Genomic DNA, 7,026 nt, shown 5'->3' with positions numbered 1-7,026 from the left:
TTTGATTCATACACAAGAAACCGATATGCATTGTTTTGTTCTGCATAGCCAATGAAAATACAATCCACCGTTTTAGGACTTCTTTTTCATTTTCTTTGGTAATGGACTCATTACCTTCGCAAGACACCCCTACACTTTCAACTGGTTGTACGAAGGTTTCCTACCTTTTCATAACTCATATGGTATCTTATCCCTTTTCTTGCGAGGAACCTTATTTAAAAGTAATTTGTTGATAAAATAACTTCCCCCCTCCCCTCACATATTCTGTGGTAACCCAGAGCTTCCTAGCAATGAATTCATCGTTTCCTTTAGAGTCTGATTTTTCCGTTCGGCTACTACATTTGATTGAAGAGAGTATGGTGGTGTTACTTCATGAATAATACCATCTTGTGCACAGTATTCACCAAATGGTTCAATATATTCACCACTACGATCACTTCTCACCATCTTAATATTTTTATCAAGTTGGGTTTCAACTTCTTGTTTATAAAGAATAAATTTCTCTATAGCTTCGTCATTGCTCTTAAGGAAATATACTTAGTATTAGTTTATTAATTTAATCTCATTAAGTTATTTTAGATTAATTAATTTAATTAGGTTATTTTAGGATAATTAGTTTAATTAGTATTTTAATTTTTTTATTTATACTACTAACTTGTTATCAATTAGATTAGTAATTATTTTCTGTAATTAATGTAATAATATTTTTTTCCAATCTGCAATCCCTTGGGTACGATCCTTGGAATACTCCTCGATGTTCTGTTGTAACACAAAACTATATTACAATTTGACATTTTCGCATATAGATATCGCACTTAATTTATATTTATTTATTCGCACAATTTTAACTCTAAACGTTTGCACATTTGGAGGCGGTCAAGTTGTTGGCGCCATTGCAGATTATGATAGTGAAAATTGTTATTGAGTTAATTGCTTTGTAAAATAATATTAATCGAAAGACGAACAAGTTAGATAGTGTACTAATATTTGAGTCCTCCGGTGCTCGTACTTGACCCTAGGCACCTCCGATCACCTGGAAAATATTTCTAAATGCTTTTAAGATTATTTTAAAGCCTTCAAGATGTTTTTATATTATTTTATGATTTTATTCAAATTGTTTAAAGTTTCAATTATGGTAAATTTTCTATTTTTCTCAACCCAAATGACTTCATTTTAAACCAATGTACTACAAACAATTTATTTAGACTTGGATATACACCCATATGTTTTTATAAAAGAAAACTTTTGTACAAATTAAGAAAGTTCTCCGATAACACTATTCCTTTTGTACATTGAGACAGATGAAAAGTGTTACACCATCCTTTTACCCCTTTTGAATCACACAACTCTCCACTCGTACAGAATGAGTCGTCATCACCACTACTATCTCTGACCTCTACACTATCTTGTGGTATCAACAATTATATATATTTTTTCTTGACAATATAATTATTTTATTAAAATTAAAAAAGCAGAAACACTGTCAAATCAGAACAAATCTATAAAATATAAAATCATGATCAAATTATTCAATTTTAAGTTATAATTTTACTATTATTTCAACGATATAAAATTAACACTTATCACTATGAAATAAATACATTTGCATCCAACTTTAAGTTTTTTAACTAATTTTAAAAAAAAATGAATTTATTATTTTTATTCATACTTTAATTATGATTATTATAAAATTTTAACTATCAAAACTATTCAACAATTTAATCTGCACAAATCTTCTGTCAATGATGTCAGTTCCGCCTTTATTTAATTCTTACCGAAATCTTCATCTTTAAAGAAAAATCAACTTTTAATTTTATACTTTAGTAGTCCCATGGAAAGATGTAGAAGCATGTTGTAAACAAAAATTCTGAAAAATCGAACTACTTGCACCAAAGAAAGTAGTAAACATATGTATCTCCAAAACCATGGAGCATAAATAAATGAATAAATGAAAAGCCCTTTGCTTAAAAAAGAGGAATTTTGGACCCACAACTGAAACTATTTTCACAGATGTCAACCTCTTCTTTTGCATGGCATCTCATACCTCCACTTTAAAAACCTCTTTCCCACTCCCCCATCTCCCTGCAATCATTTCCTTTACTCTTCCTTGTATTTTCTTTCTCTTTTCTTCATTTCTCCTTCTTACCCTGTTGCTGGCTTTTCTTTAACCGGTTCACTTCTTATGTTTAATTAATACCTATGGCAAAACACGATTCTGTTTTCATCAAGAGCCCATCTTTGTTTTTCTTGATATTACTGCTTTTTGAAGCAAATCATATTGAAGGAGCCGGTCGGTTGAACGAGTGGAAGTCTGGAATCCGGCTGCCAACAGACAAAGATAATGAGCCGGAGGAACTAGATGAGCAGCAAGTTGGAACAAGATGGGCAGTTCTTGTTGCTGGTTCATCTGGCTACGGTAATTACAGGCATCAGGTAATTAAGCCTTTACTAAAAACTATAACAGTGGTTATATATAGTTTGTTTAACATGGGACAACACCTATATAAGTGCAGGCAGATGTATGCCATGCCTATCAGCTGTTAAGGAAAGGAGGATTGAAGGAAGAGAACATAGTGGTGTTTATGTACGATGACATAGCCATGCATGAGCTGAATCCCAGACCCGGAGTTATCATCAACCATCCTCAAGGGGATGATGTTTATGCTGGCGTGCCTAAGGTAAAATTTCACATTTCTTCCACTCATCATGGAAAGTGAGCATACTCATCGGTCTCCATCATACCAACTTAATTTCTAAGTTATTAGCTTCATCAAGTACTTGTTTTAGTAAGGATTATTTAAGCATCCAGGTTTTAAATACTTGGGTTAGAAATGGTCTGGAATTTTTTTGACTCAAGCATTTGATGTTTACAAGCGGGAATTCTTGTATAAAGAAAATAAGGGAATCCAAGGAGCAGATAGATTTTTTTTTTTTTTGCTTCAATAAGAAAAAATATCTGCCGTATATACCTGTAAAATAATATGGATGGTTGATTGTTTAGCATAATTAATAATCTAATCATGATTTGTGGTGTTTTGAGCTGTTTGGCTGCTTTCATATTTGACATGGATTTGATAGTGATGGGCACTTTGGTTTATCAAAACGGTGGGCCTTACGTCATTATTGTTGCTTTCTAAGTATAGTGATTAGATTAATGGATGTGATGCTAGGACCTTATTTAATTAATAATAGGTTAACAATCTTAAATGTCACTCTCCCTATTATTTCATTAAAAAAAAACAGATAATTTATTGGGAATGAACAGTGAAGGCAAAATAAAAGAAGACATTTCGACCAAAAGTTGGGACGGAAAAATTGAAATTTAAGGCAATTGCTGCCTTTAGTTAGAAAGCAAATAGCTAACCACCAAAAATATATACATCTTATATCAACATATAATTTAGTTGTGCGACCTTAAAATACTCCCTTTTATTTTGACTCTGGTTGTATATTCACAATTGACATACATGCGTTGACTAGCTTGCTATTGGTTACTAGCTGCTTAGTTGTTTTGTTTTTCTTAGTCCTAATTATTTGCACGTTTTTCAACAGTTTGAGGTTTCATGCGGACCAGAATGTTCAGTCTAACAGATCAGTTGCCCCTTAAACAGTTTTTAAAAAACCATTTATTTTTATTTTTATTTTTATTTTTATTTTTATGTTTTTCCTTAACTTTTATAGAACTTCAATAATTTATTTAATCAAACTAGATAAACTAGTTAAAAATAATTAAATTAAAAATCGATGATACTGGTTCAATCAATCATTAGTATCGACTGGCTATCAAACCAAAGGCATTGATTATCATTAGGTTTTGTCACCTTTTCCTTGGGATCAATGTACTCCCAAGTCCCAACTTAAGTGGGAAGCTATAGAATGCAGTAGTAATCTTTCTAGTTCATCAGTTGAACTTACTGCAACATAAATCATACTGATCGTATTGATGGGACGGCAATGGTAGGATTACACGGGTGAGCATGTAACTGCTGCAAATTTGTATGCAGTACTTCTTGGTGACAAAGATGCACTGAGTGGTGGAAGTGGAAAGGTTATTGATAGCAAACCCAATGACAGAATATTCATGTACTACTCGGATCATGGAGGCCCTGGAGTTCTGGGTATGTCAAAATTAAAGACTTCCTTTTTGCTGCACCATTATACTAACATATAACTCTCTTCAAACTCCAAGTCATTTGAAATTCGAGTGTAGGGATGCCAAATATGCCATTCCTGTATGCTATGGATTTTCTTGATGTCTTGAAGAAGAAACATGCTGCAGGAACTTACAAAGAGATGGTAACAAAATTACTTATGCCCTGCACTTGGATGTACTCCGTTATCTTTTACAGTTTCTTGTTTTGGATGCCACTAGGTTTTATATGTAGAAGCTTGTGAAAGTGGGAGTATCTTTGAAGGCATAATGCCCAAAGATCTTGACATTTATGTAACAACGGCATCGAATGCTCAAGAGAGTAGCTGGGGAACTTATTGTCCTGGGATGGAACCTCCTCCACCTCCAGAGTTTATCACTTGTTTAGGAGATCTGTATAGTGTGGCTTGGATGGAAGACAGGTATGCAGTTAATGGGATTTTCTAGTTGAATGAAATTTTTTATCACAATTCCCACTGGCTATCACTGGTTTTCCTGGGGAAGAAATAGCCAATAACCTTCCATCGTGAAGTAGTTGTTATTACAAACGAGTTGTGCCATAGCTGTCTTATACTCTTTATGATTGGCAGTGAAACTCACAATCTTAAGAGAGAGACTGTAGAACAACAGTATGAAATGAATCAGTAAGCATAAAAGATTTTCAGCAAATTTTGGAGTTACTTTGGGGCTTACAACCACAGAGACTTTCATCATGCGAAAATTCTTGAATTTCCATCATGCAGGTAAAGGAAAGGACTTCCAATTTCAATGCTGACGCATTTGGTGGATCGCATGTGATGGAGTATGGGAACACGAGCATTAAACCGGAAAAACTTTATTTATATCAAGGTTTTGATCCTGCCACCGTAAACCTTCCTCCAAATGAGCTGAGCCCCAACACCCCCATGGAAGCAGTTAATCAAAGAGATGCAGATATTCTCTTTTTATGGCATATGGTAGGTTTAGACTTATGAATTTAAATGACAGAAGGTAGCAATTTGTTTGGTATATACATGATATGGATGTTGTTCATTTCATTTGATATGCAGTACAAAAATTCTGAAGATGGATTAAAGAAGACTGAAATACTCAAACAGATAACTGAGACAAAAAGGCATAGAATCCACTTGGATGGCAGCATTGATTTGATTGGAACACTTTTATATGGACCAGCAAAAGGCTCTGCCTTTCTCAAATCTGTAAGGGAAACTGGTTTGCCCCTTGTTGATGACTGGCAATGCTTGAAATCCGTGGTATGAGTCAAATTCTCCTTTCGAGATTTAACTATCTGTGCATTGGTCCTTGCTTATAAGTTGCAACCATATCTTGATTCCAGGTCCGCTTGTTCGAAACGCACTGTGGGTCATTGACACAATACGGCATGAAACACATGCGTGCGTTCGCCAACATTTGCAATAGTGGTGTTTCCCAAGCCTTAATGAAGGAAGCTTGTACTGCTGCATGCAACGGCCATGGTCCGATTCAATGGTATCCTTCAAATCAAGGCTATAGTGCTTGATTGCATTTACTACCATTACATTTGAATCTTTCCAAAGCTAGTCATATATGTTTGTTTCTTTCTGCCAGTCGCATCTCTATCTAGCATACTTATAGGATTGTAATTGCATAGCAGCAGTTTGTATATTAAGCTTATGCATAAATAGTTTTTAAGGTAAACGGATGGAAGTGGCGTCTTCAACATTGCAAGTAATATTTGCATGCACATAAATTCAAAATAATAGTAATGGTAGTAGTTATTTTAATTGCACAAATTATCTAAATTAGTCTTCAAATTCGAGGTTTTCAAGTGTTAAATGTTTAAAGAGTATATTTATATTTAAAAATAACATGTTCAACTTGTTGTCTCAACAAAATTTAAGAGGTAACCTTTAAACACAGTAAGTATGGTCAATTAGGTAGATATTTGTAAATATGATGGAAAGTAGATCTGATTGGTTGGAAAGACTTGATTGAAAAGAAATGAAAAGATTTGGTGGGAAGATTTTCTTTTTCTTTTCTGTAGGGAAGACTTCATATTTTGATATTTTTGAGCCAAGTTGATGGGCTTATTTAGCTGACGTGATGTAGAAAAGATTTAATTAATATGACGTTGGAAAGATTTAATCATAATATTAATTATATTATATTATATTAGTGCATTTGAATTTATGCCTTCTTATATTTAACTATTAATAATAATTTTAAAAGAGAAAAAAAATAGTTTTAAAAGAGAAGTATGATAGTATATGGTAAGAAAATACAAGTAGAACAGGAGACTCATGCGATTAACCCGCAACTGTTTAATAGTTTTAAAAGTTGACATGGTCTGAGGTGAGTTTCTTCTCTTTAATGGGAGGTTGGGCAGTATGAATTAGACTATATTATATGGTGTAGCCCAACTTAACTGGCTCATGTTATATGCGCAAGCTATAGATTTGACGAGGTTTTGGAGAAATTTGGCCCAATGGATTTGCATACTCGTTTATAATGGATATGTATAACTTTAAAAGTATAACGATTTATTTGGTTTTTCTTTTTTAACTTCATAAAAAAGAGTAATTTTGATCTATCATTTTTTTTCTCTTTAAACTTTTGATTGTTTTGTTTATCAAATTACTCAAAACGAATAGAAAAGTTAACGTGTGTTATTTTGTTGATGTGGTGTGTTATCTTGTTGATGTGGTTGATGTGGTATGCACGTGGATGACATATTAACAATTAATTTTTAAAATCTAAAAAATATTTTTGTAATATTTTAATAATTTAACGATTTTTAACTTTAAAAATAATTTTTTAAATTTTTAAATTTGAAAATATTAATTAAATGCTGACATGGCAATCCGTGTGTATGCTAACTCTAAATGAAAAAAAAAATT

General features: G+C 32.9%; 1 pseudogene; it reads left to right on the top strand.

Annotated features, from left to right (window-relative positions):
- Positions 1-2,084: 2,084 nt before the first annotated feature.
- On the top strand, positions 2,085-5,913 carry LOC107931267 (vacuolar-processing enzyme-like; annotated as a pseudogene).
- Positions 5,914-7,026: the final 1,113 nt, after the last annotated feature.

The sequence above is a fragment of the Gossypium hirsutum genome, chromosome D08, assembly GCF_007990345.1.
Source record: "Gossypium hirsutum isolate 1008001.06 chromosome D08, Gossypium_hirsutum_v2.1, whole genome shotgun sequence".
NCBI lineage: Eukaryota > Viridiplantae > Streptophyta > Magnoliopsida > Malvales > Malvaceae > Gossypium > Gossypium hirsutum.
This window is presented reverse-complemented; position numbering and strand designations above follow the sequence as displayed.